Below are 12,396 nucleotides of genomic sequence, written 5' to 3'. Positions count from 1 at the left end.
GTGCGCTGCATAGTTAAGTCCGACGCCCATAGAGAATGACGTCTCCATTTGTTCTCTATGGGCATCGCTCCGGGCTTTCGACAAGGATATCTCCGTCGCGGGACCGGCTCCAGGAGCGGGACTTGGTGAGATAGGTTAGATATCCGGGGCTCTAGGGGGGGGGGGGGGGGGTCGGGCCGCCTTCACCCCGACACGGGGGGTGACAGGTTCACTTTAAACTCTAATTTAAATTAACTTTTGTTGTGTCTGACTCTGACAGACCTGAAAACCTTTGGCTAAGCACTTTTTTCCCCTTGCTGGGATCCATCTTCTGCGGTGAGAAGAGACATGGGTAGAGAAACGCTTCACAGTGGTTTCCGAACCCAGACCCTGAATGATCAATACTTTTCCACGTGTCACTAGGACATGGCAATTTTTTTTTTCTTTTAAATGACTTGGTTTCAGAAAGTTATCTAAATTTGTAATTTACTTCTATTTAAAAATCTCCAGTCTTCCAGTACCTATTATCTGCTGTATGTTCTACAGGAAGTCATGTATTCTTTCCAATCTGAACAGCTGCCACCTCTGTCCATGCCAGGAACTGTCCAGAGCAGTAATAAATTCCCATAGAAAACCTCTCCTGCGCTGGACAGTTCCTGACATGGGCAGAGATGGCAGCAGAGAGCATTGTATCAGACTGGAAACAATACACCACTTCCTGTTAGACATATAGCAGCTGATAAGTACTGGAAGTCTGAAGATTGTTAAATAGAAGTAAATTACAAATCTGTATAACTTTCTGACATCAGTTGATTTGAAAGAATTTTTTTTGCTGGCGTTCCCCTTTAAGTGACAGGACACTTAAAGGGGTACTAGTGGCATTGGACAACTTTTGAGATCATGTTGGGAGTTATGTAGAAAATAATAAGCATCATATCCTTACCTCTCCGCACTCCCTTGTCTCTGGTGTCTCCCACTGACTGCAGATTGGCGCTCACTTACTGAACCCATATACAGCACATTAATCATGCCGCAAGGGCTCTACGGACATCAATAGTGATACATACCTGATGTCCTGCTAGCTTCGGCCTGCTCCCCAGTGTCTGAAGTGACAGAGCGACCTGTAACTTCAGTCACTGTGAGGGACGGGACGAAGCTAGCTAGCTGGAAATCGGGGCGCATGGACAGGTGTGTATAACTAGTATAACCAGCCTGCTCAGCCAGTCACTGACTGAGACAGGAGAGCACTAAAGCCAACTATTAGCTGAGAGGGCTGTCACAAGTTTGTTAGCAGAAGACACCATGGTTGCTACAGGAGCGGAGGGGTAAGGATAAACTATTTATTAGTTTCTATATAACTCCAGCATTATATCAAAATTTGTTCAATGTCTGAATACCCCTTTAAATGACATACTCTGGAAATAGCAATAATTTCTTCCCATATGTATCGATTACAGTGAAGAGTGGCAATAGTCCTGGTAATAGTGGCGGGCACCAGTTACAAATCTGCCCTCCTGTTCCCATCAGGAATATCACTGCATGTGTGATTCCAGTATACACTGTATCCCATAGCTGACACCTGCTCACAGGTAACACTATGTGAATGTTGATTATTTCTGATGGACTTCTCTCTTTTGTCTTTCTGTATTAATTTCTGATATGATATAAGATGAGTTTACATTCTGATATTCCCACTTACTTTCCGCAGAAAGCCTTACAATCAATCCAAGAACAGATACAGTGATGTCCTGTGTTTAGACCAGTCCAGAGTTAAGCTGGGGCTTATTGGCACAGACGAGGTAATCTTCAAATAATATTTAATATTACTCTAAGTACTCTATGCCTCCCATGTTATGTTAATGATCACAGCGCAACCCAGAGATATAGCTGGGGAGAGGGGAGTCTCTCCACGGCCATATTTCCTGATCACAACACAACTCAGCAGTGAGACCCGCCGTTATCAATAGCTTTTGACGTGTCTGATGACATGTCAAATATTATTAATGATAGTGAATCTAATGCATGCATCACCCATAAGCTGGAATGGCATCCGTTTCAGTGTTATCTGTGATGGATGTCATTTGGTGCCATTGTTCCATACTTCATTTGATACTGAATACTAATTTATGAAGGCCAGATGGACCCACCTTTGTCACCTGAGGCCCAGTGGACTTTATTGAAGATGTTTAACATCTATATTAGGACCTTTCCCAATGTACACAATAAGCATTTGGGAGAAAAAACAATGTAAGCCAACCCTGCCCATGTCTGTATGGCTGCTCTATAGTATATATCAGGGTTACTCAGCCGCAGGAGCTACGCCACACAGACTGAGGGGATACTTGGGAGGCGAGTGAGTGGGCTGAGCTGCAGCGCCAGACAAACACCCCCCCCCCCCCTGCTTGTAGAAACAATGATGCCACGTTCATTGTGTATGATTATTCTTTAGGCTATGGCCATCATGCTGGTAAATTTTTATGATTACTATAAATGTGATCCAGCCAGACATACATGCTAAAAAGGAGCAGTTATGTGTATATATTGTATCTAGACATTTGTAAGCCTTTTGTAATGCTGGGAGTATTAAGCTTTTACTTTATTTTTTTTTTCCTTCATAGACCACAGACTACATTAACGCTAGTTTTATGGATGGATATAAAAGAAAAAATGCCTATATAGCTACTCAAGGTAACTATTTCTTCTGTAAAAACGTTTGTTTTAATTGAATTTAATGGAAATCTGTCAGCTCCTGGGCTCTACCTAAGATGCTGACAGTATGCAGTAGCTGGCAGTCCCCTAGTGAGCATGACGCCTTTTGGTAATTTGTTCGTGCAGCAAATTATACACAATCCTACTGTAATGAAGTGTCAAAGAGGAGTTGTTGGTGCCACCCTCTGGCACACCTCACCACTCTGTCCCCCTCCCTCCTCTTCATGAATAATCAATGCTGCCCGGCCTCCTGCTTGCTCAGCTGTCAGCCAGTGTCTCTGATTGCAGATCAGTCCTCTGTAGGCAGGTTATGTCTGAAAGAAACACTCACATATAGGTAAATCTCTGACCCTAAATGTGTTGGAGCTGTGGTCTGGGGGTAACTCTCCTGTCTAGAGAACTGCCAGCAGTTCATTCTTAGGATGAAATACCCTGATGGTAATGAAATAGAGGTCTTTATTTTATTTTATATTTTTAATGCTTTGTTCCCACACAGTATTTTTGGTCAGTATTTTACAACCAAAACCAGGAGTGGATTGAAAACACAATAGCAATTAAAAATAAAAAAAAAGCAGCCCCCCTAAGGGCCAATTAATTAAATTAATTTGATTGAACGCTCAGCTCTACTGCGAAGACATTGTCCTGTCCATTGCATTCTTAAGAAATCATAAATATAACATTGTAGCTAGCAAAGAATCATTGCAGCAGAGAAAGGTAAACCTTACACACTTAGGCCAGTTTCATGTAACGGATCCGCAGTGGATTTTATGCTGTGGATTCGCTGCGGATCCTTCCTTGTCATTTTTAATGAGATTACATACTCTAAGCGGGATTGACACGCAACTGACAGCTTCCATAACCCCCTTGCCGGCCGGAGCATACATTACCTGCTCCACACTCCGGTTTGCTTCGGGGGCTCACGGCTGGACGTCCCGCTCAGCCAATCAGAGCTTTAGTCACTTTGAAAATGTTCCATGCTCGAGTTGTATTGTATGGCGTTTAAATAGCGGTGGCTGGTGAAGTTAAATGCAGCACTAGGGAGTCTTGGAAAAAATAGATACAACTATGGGCCATAGGCTGTATCCATATTTTTCCTGGACTCCTTAGGTCTGCATCCAACTTCTTCAGCTTCTGCTAGTCAAATGCCGAACGATCCAACTCTAGCATACTCGAGTCCCGCTCATCTCTGTTCCTTTCCATCTGTTTACAATTATGGACTCCAGTAACCATGAATTGTTTTTATCTTAACAGGTCCCTTGCCAAAAACCTTTGATGATTTCTGGCGTATGGTGTGGGAACAAAGAGTTTTAATAATTGTTATGACAACAAGGTAAATATAAAGGATGTGTAGGCTTGTAAACTTCTGTGATAGTTTTCATAGTAGACATGTCTTTTTAAGTAACATATTTTCAGAAAATGATATTTTTGTATTTTTCTTTTGTATTTTAAAATTTTCCATGTCTGCTTCAGTAAACAAAAAAAATAAACTGTTAACATTCATACATATTCCGCAGCACTTTACAATTCTGAGGGAATTATACACAATCACACTCTATTGAAATGCACATTTAGGCTATGTTTAGTGTTCAGGTTTGGCACTGTTCTCTGAACTTGGAACGCTCAGCATTTGACTCCCAGCGGCTGGAGAAACTGTATGCTGCCCTAGGACTGCTAGGAAAACATAGATACAGCCTTTGGCCATGTTCACACATTGTTTTTGGACAGCTGTTATTTTCCTGCCAAAACAGTTGTTGCTTGCATAATATGCCTGTGTTTTGGTGGGATGATGACGGCAGAAGTTATACATTTTGGGAACTTAGCCATAGGCAGAATCCATGTTTTCCTAGCAGTCCTATGGTGACATGCAGCTTCTCCAGCCACCAGGAGTCAAATGCCGAGCGTTTGAGTTCAGAGAAAAGTGCCAAACCCAAACAGTTCAGCATCTCTGGCCAACACTAGCTATATTCACAATATATTTTTTTTTATTGTAAGGTTTTTATGAGCAGGGACCACACTTTTTGTTTGACTTAAAGGCTATGTTCACACAACGTTTCTTTTGGACGTATTTTTGGGAGTTTAATTGGTGCCGAACTTTTGGTTCCGATCAGTTATAGAAAGGAAAATTAAAAATGTACAATACACATACCAGCGACTGGTTTTGATAAATAAAAACATTTTAGACATTCCTTTTATGCAGGGCCGTTTTAATACATTGGTGGTCCCAGTGCACAGCCCTCAAGAGTGGGCCCCCCCCCTTCCCTTTCGGCACATTGTATAATGTACTGAATTTGCCCCCACACTGTATCAAGAGCCCCAATACATACAGTAGTTACCTTATAACACTATTTCCACCATACAGTGATTACATATTACATAAAAACTGCACTAAACAAAACAGAAAGATATCACCAATGATACCATTTACATAATACCGCCACATCATGACCCCTAACACTACAACCCTATAACAAGAGTGCAGTTACATCCAGTGACTCACCGGGGGCGTCTTCTCCGATCAGAGTCTGTCACCTTTTCTTTTTCTCTCCATCCAGCCTGGGCCACCTTGAAGTTTTCTCCTGGCTGTGAATCTTCTCTCCAGAATCTGCCAGACAAATATTTTAGGCTCCAAAACATACAGTAGTTAGGTCCCTTGTACCCGCTATACAGTAGTTACACCCCTCTGTACCCCTACATAGTTACACCCCTCTGTGCCTCCATAGTTTTGAAGGTGTCCCTGTAGTATATAGACCCTCATGTGCTCCTCCAGTTATATACAGCCCTCCTGTGCGCTCCCCCATTGGTATATAGCCCCCCCTGTGCACTCCCCAGTAGTATATAGCCCCCCTGTGCTCTCCCACAATAGTATATAGCCCCCCTGTGCTCTCCCCCATTAGTATATAGCCCCCCTGTGCTCTCCCCCATTAGTATATAGCCCCCCTGTGCTCTCCCCCATTAGTATATAGCCCCCCCTGTGCACTCTCCCCAGTAGTATATAGTCCCCCTGTGCTCCCACAATAGTATATAGCCCCCCTGTGCTCTCCCACAATAGTATATAGCCCGCCTGTGCTCTCCAATAGTATATAGCCCGCCTATGCTCTCCCACAATAGTATATAGCCCCCCTATGCTCTCCCACAATAGTATATAGCCCCCCTGTGCTCTCCCACAATAGTATATAGCCCCCCTGTGCTCTCCCCAATAGTATATAGCCCCTCTGTGCTCTCCAATAGTATATAGCCCCCCTATGCTCTCCCACAATAGTATATAGCCCCCTTATGCTCTTCCACAATAGTATATAGCCCCCTGTGCTCTCCCCCAATAGTATATAGCCCCCCTGTGCTCTCCCCCAATAGTATATAGCCCCCCCTGTGCTCTCCCCAATAGTATATAGCCCCCCTGTGCTCCCCAATAGTATATAGACCCCTGTGCTCCCCAATAGTATATAGCTCCCCAATAGTATATAGACCCCTGTGCTCCCCCATAGTATATAGCTCCCCTGTGCTCCCCCATAGTATATAGCTCCCCTGTGCTCCCCCATAGTATATAGCTCCCCTGTGCTCCCCCATAGTATATAGCTCCCCTGTGCTCCCCCATAGTATATAGCTCCCCTGTGCTCCCCCATAGTATATAGCTCCCCTGTGCTCCCCCATAGTATATAGCTCCCCTGTGCTCCCCCATAGTATATAGCTCCCCTGTGCTCCCCCATAGTATATAGCTCCCCTGTGCTCCCCCATAGTATATAGCTCCCCTGTGCTCCCCCATAGTATATAGCCCCCCTGTGCTCTCCCACAATAGTATATAGCCCCCCTATGCTCTCCCACAATAGTATATAGCTCCCCTGTGCTCCCCCATAGTGTATAGCTCCCCTGTGCTCCCCCATAGTATATAGCTCCCCTGTGCTCCCCCATAGTATATAGCTCCCCTGTGCTCCCCCATAGTATATAGCTCCCCTGTGCTCCCCAATACTGTATGCGCTCCCCCCTCCCATATAACATTGAAAAAAACAAACACTTTTACTCACCTAGGTCCACGCGTTCCTCTTCTCTTCCCTCTTGTGGCCGCACTTCCTGCAGTCACAAGGGGCTGCACTCCCCTTACCCTCGCGCCGACGCTCCAGTGACGTTGGGCGCTAGAGGGAGAGTGCGGCCTCTTGTGACCGCAGGAAGTGCGGCTACAAGAGTGACTGACAGGGAGGGAGCCAATGGCTCTCTCTCTGTCAGTATCGCTGCTGCTGAAGTGCCGCAGCGGGAGGGGGCAGTGGCGGACGGCGGGGCCCTGCAGGAGGTGCCATGGAGGGGTAAGTAGATTACCCATCCATGGCGCTCCCCCCTGACAGGCTGGTGGCCGGAGCCCTGTGCGACCGCACTGGTCGCACATAGCAACGGCCGGCCTGCTCGGGGGGCCACTTTAACCAGTGGGCCCGGTGCACGTGCACCATGTGCCCTCTGGTTAAAGCGGCCCTGCTTTTATGAGCTGCATACTTAGTCTTTGTTGCATTGTTTTGCCTTATAAATTTTTTTTTTCCCCCCTAAGGGTAATAGAAAGAGGTCGTATAAAATGTGGACAATATTGGCCTCTAGAAGCTGGAAGAAGTGAAGATTCTGGGCACTTTATTATTAGAAACATTCATATAGATCTCTTCCAAGACTTCAAATTAACCCACCTGGATCTCTACAATAAACAGGTACCCAATAAGAAATTCAGACTCAATTAAACCTGTGGTCACAGACAGTATTATTAGGATGCAGCACTACTGTCTACATGTCATTTAGTTTAGACGGTTATCTCAGAATTATGCATTTTACGTTTTGTGGTATATGAAAAAAATATGAATGCTCAGTGTGTGAGAGGTACAATTTAATACCTTTACATTGTACCTCTCACACACTGAGCATTTATATTTACCTAAAAAAGCACAGTATTTACCAAACTAAGGAATACCGAGAAGCTTTATGTGGCGTGTGATACACAGTAGATTGTGATATGCTGTTCTTTCTTTATCCCCCTACAATGTATCTTTTTTTTATTTTTCTAGACCAATGAAAGCAGAAGTGTTGCTCATTACCAATACATGAGTTGGCCTGATTTTGGCGTGCCTAAGTCTGCGTCTGCTATGTTGGACTTCAGAGCCCAAGTAAAGCAACATCAAGCCATGGCTGTGCAAGCATTGGGGTCAGAGTGGACTGGACATCCTGCAGGACCACCTATAGTGATTCACTGCAGTGCAGGCATTGGAAGAACAGGTGACTATTACTGTAGACAGCCTACATTACACACACTGATGCAGCACTATATACTATGCCACCCAGTTACATGTAGTATTTTTAGCAAAGTCCAAATATGGAACATGAACAAAAAATATATATATACAATTAACAGATTAGCATTTTTTTTCTGTGTATTGGAACAACTGTTCTTGCGAAAAATAAAGTCTCCTGGCCTGTTGAATCACAGCGCTGCATTTACCTGTATGTACTTCTGGTTTGGAACGCATACAGTTAAAAGGCCAGCATTGGCATCCAGTGGCACTTGCCAAGTTGCTGGTGCTGACCCCAGCTGCTATGCAATGTATCTAAAACCATAAATTCCAGAGTGTTTCTGGATATCAGTCTGGAGCTGTCTGTTATTCTGGATGCCCCCATAGGGTTCTGTGGCGCACAAATGCCAGAATTCTGGACAAATATGGGACATGTCCTATATTTTTTGGACCTATTTTCCGACACTGAGGCCCTTCACCCTACGGGTGTGGAAATGTATCTGAATCTCCTAATAAGAAATCCAGAAAAATGTACAGGACGTGTGAAGGGGGCCTTACTTTTTCCGCCTACTTGGCCATTAAAGGGCTTGTTTTTTGCAGGAACAATTGTACTTTGTAATGGTGCTTTTACACAGACAGATTTATAAAGCCAAAGCCAGGAACAGACTATAACCAGTGAACAGCTCATAAAGGAATGACTGAGATTTCTCCCCTTTTGCAATCCGTTCCTGGCTTTGGCTTCAAAAATCTGTCAGATAAATCTCTGTGTAAATGCACCCTAATGGCTCTTTTTAATCTACTATAAAATATGTAATAAAACACCAAAAATATCATATTTGGGGGGGATTTTTTTTTTTTTTTTTGTACCAGTCTTTGTCTTTAATGGCACCATATTGGTGTAAAAGGTGTGACAAAATAGTCCTGCCATTTTTCCCCCTTTTCAATGTCATTATTGTTTGGCTGCCAGTTTACACTCCGTGTACACATATATGTGTATGTGAATATATATATATATATATATATATATATATATATATATATATTAGTAGAAGGGAGTAGCTAAGAGTTTGTTGTGACTTATCCTGGTTCTTTCTCTCCCGTATGAATAGGTACCTTTTGTACTTTGGATATTTGTTTATCCAGGCTGGAAAACATTGGCACAGTGGATGTACTACAGACCGTGAAAAGAATGAGAACTCAGCGCGCTTTCAGTATTCAAACGTGGGATCAATATTACTTTTGTTACATGGCAATTATTGAATACGCACAAAGAAAAAGCCTCCTTGCCCCTGTGGAATGGTCCGACACTGAATTTGAGACAGATAGCGAGTGATTGTTCCCTCTCCATGGTACTAAAACATGTTTTGTGGGCGTGTCGTTGGCCATAGCTGGTCCATTCTAAACTCTGCGGTGCTGGAAGGCTCTGTCCTCTTGCTGCTATGCAGTAAAGCGCAGGTCCCTTCAGTACGCCGCTGGTTTGAGCTATTAATGCACTGGAAAGTGTCATAATTTATTGTAGCATGAATGCAACGGAGTAACTTGCACATCATTTTCTAGACTTGAACTAAACTGTACTTTTTTATTTTTTTTCCTTTGCTGTTCTGCTCTGAAAGAACTATCTACAATGTGTCACAGATCCCTTTGTAAAGTGTGTAGTATCTTGTAGATTTCTTTAGTCCTTTATATGATTTTATGTACATTGTAACGCGTCCTCGAACGAGTCTGTAACATTCAACCAATGCCACCAAGTAGTGGTCCACGTACCTGGTCACTTTGGCATTGTTGTATATAGCTAAACTCTAAACAGAATACAAGTTTTGCCATTGGATAAATCCACATTGAAGAACTGAAAGTTGTCAAGACAAATCGCAAATTACTGGTTAGAAGCGTTATGCAAACTCTTTACTCATTTCCCTTAATTCTTTCAGCAGTGGAAGGGTTAAGACAAAGGCCTTAAGCTGTGTTTGGTTTGTTTGTGTTTCCTTTGGGATGCTAAAAAATGATGGTTATGAAAAAGCTTTTTTTTTTTTTTTCCTTTTTGCCAGACACTACATGTAGTGTAGGGTTTTGCGTACAATATTACACTGCCTGCATTGATGTGCCTTTTTAATGTATTATGTGTAGCACAAAAGTCATAATTTATCCAAATTAAATAAGACAAATGCCTGCATTTATATTCTCAGGGGCCTCTTTCTAATTTCCATGTTTATTAGGGGGGGAAAGGAATGGTTTCTTTTTTTTCTTTTCGCTGTCCTTTCCATGTACTTGAGAACAGATTTCTTTAACAGTTATATTATTTTAATACCAATAACATGTTTTCTCCAATTAATTTAATTATTTTGTACTTTAACAGTATTACTTTTCTCCTCCAGTTTGGTACGACCGACTACATCACGGTGGCTGCATAGAAAAATGAACCCAGCTACTGTATTTATAAGCTTACGTAATCATTGTAAATGTTTATATATGCTTTGAGATTGCAAAAAAAAATAGAATGCATTTATTTCCTTGCCGTATTTAAAAAGTACAGAACATGTTGGTACTAGGCTGGCAAATACATGGAAAGCTACTAGGATGAACTTGTATGTCAGATTAAATATTTCTTTAGCCTTTATTGTTTTTATCGTCTTTCTTTTTCTCCCATCCTTATTGTGGTTTTAATATAATGGGCTGATGAGCTACCTTAAATATGTGACCAGTGGGTATTATGAAAATGGCAATGGCAGTATTACGTAAAGGTACTCTGGGCAAGGGACTTTTTTTTTTTTTTTTTTTTTAATACATATGCCCGGGTACGGGTTGTTTTAAAACAATAAGGCACACATACCTCCTTGGCTCCAGCGCCACCGCCGCTATCCTGCTGATTGGCTACTTCCAGGTCCTGGAGCCATGACGTTGCAGGCCCGTGACGTTGTCTTGGACCATCTCTACTGTTCCATAGCCTTTCTCTTGAGGTGTAGGTGCTAGTCCTGAGCATCTTTGCTGGTTAATTCCTATTTCACTGGTTGCTTTACCAGAGTAGTTCGATCCAGCCTGAAGCCCTAGAAGTCAGGATAGGACTAGGTGTGGATCTTGAAGTAGAAATTCACCCCAAGTGGTCCTAGGTGGTGAGGACTAGCTAATATAAGGTTAGAGGTAAGGTATTTCTCACTCTTCATCATTCTATGCTAGTCTACCCTCAACTGGTTTAAAGCGACTCTGTACCCACAATCTGACCCCCCCAAACCACTTGTACCTTCGGATAGCTGCTTTTAATCCAAGATCTGTCATGGGGTCCGTTTGGCCGGTGATGCAGTTATTGTCCTAAAAAGCAACTTTTAAACTTGCAGCCCGTGCCAAACGGGAGTATCTCTGCCCTAACTTTGCACCACCCCTCCACCCTCTTCATCATTAGGAATGCCACTGGAACATTTTCTTCATGCTGAACACTGCACAGGTGCTTAACGATCTAGCCCATGTTCAGTATTCACACAGCTGATGAATAGGAGACAATCTGCCTGGAGCATTCCTAATGATGAAGAGGTTGGGGAGGAGGGACGGAGGGGTGGTGCAAAGTTAGGGCATAGATACTCCCGTTTGGCACGGGCTGCAAGTTTAAAAGTTGCTTTTTAGGACAATAACTGCATCACCTGCCAAACTGACCCAAGGACAGATCTTGGATTAAAAGCAGCTATCCGAAGGTACAAGTGGTTTGGGGGGGTCAGATTGTGGGTACAGAGTCGCTTTAAAAAGGATTTCCTTTCCCTGAAGAGAGACTGGTCATTGACCAGAATATTCTGAGTGCAGTGTAAGTCAACATATTGTGTGTTAAGTGTTTTTCCTTAGTCCCACTAGCAGCACAACCAATGAATTAAATAATAAACTGATGAAAACACCCCTAGTTAACTTCCCTGACATCCCTTTAGCAGCACCACCGTATGGGGAATTAACAAGTAGAACCCCCATTAGGAGAGCCGTCTTGTAAAACTGACTTCATTATAGAGGTGGCAAATGCAGTACGCCTTGCCAACAGAGTCCAGTCTATAATGTTTGAAAATAGTTAAAGGGGTGGACTAAGTAGCTCACTGGCATATTTGTTCTAGAGTAACAGAGCAATGCTCTACCCAAGAGCCAGTTATGGCCCTGGTTGAGTGAGCTCTTGTAAACTTGCGGGCCTGAACCCCCAGATATTTAGCACAAACTGATACACTCACAGATCCTCTGTGATACAGAAGGCTTATGTTAACAATTTCCTGTTGATCTTTTTAGCTGGTAGGAGCTGAGGTAGTAAGGCTTAGCCAGGGATGCAGGACCTAAAGTGTTCCTGTCATCACGGCCACTGCCGAATCAGTGGTGAATTCCACTTTGCCGGCGGAAATTCAGATCTCCATGGCTATGAACACGCATGAGACCATAATGTGTGTGACTCCTATTGGATTAGAATAGCAGAGCTCAGAATGGGATAAGCCTTATT

The 12,396-nt window shown here is 43.2% G+C and overlaps 1 pseudogene; it reads left to right on the top strand.

Moving 5' to 3' along the window:
* LOC138797625 (tyrosine-protein phosphatase non-receptor type 9-like) overlaps nucleotides 1-10,555 on the top strand; it is a 34,337-nt pseudogene extending 23,782 nt beyond the window's left edge.
* Nucleotides 10,556-12,396: the final 1,841 nt, after the last annotated feature.

The sequence above is a fragment of the Dendropsophus ebraccatus genome, chromosome 7 (assembly GCF_027789765.1).
Source record: "Dendropsophus ebraccatus isolate aDenEbr1 chromosome 7, aDenEbr1.pat, whole genome shotgun sequence".
In the NCBI taxonomy this organism is placed as follows: domain Eukaryota; kingdom Metazoa; phylum Chordata; class Amphibia; order Anura; family Hylidae; genus Dendropsophus; species Dendropsophus ebraccatus.
Note: the sequence above shows the minus strand (reverse complement) of the source record. Positions and strands in the feature narration are given on the sequence as shown.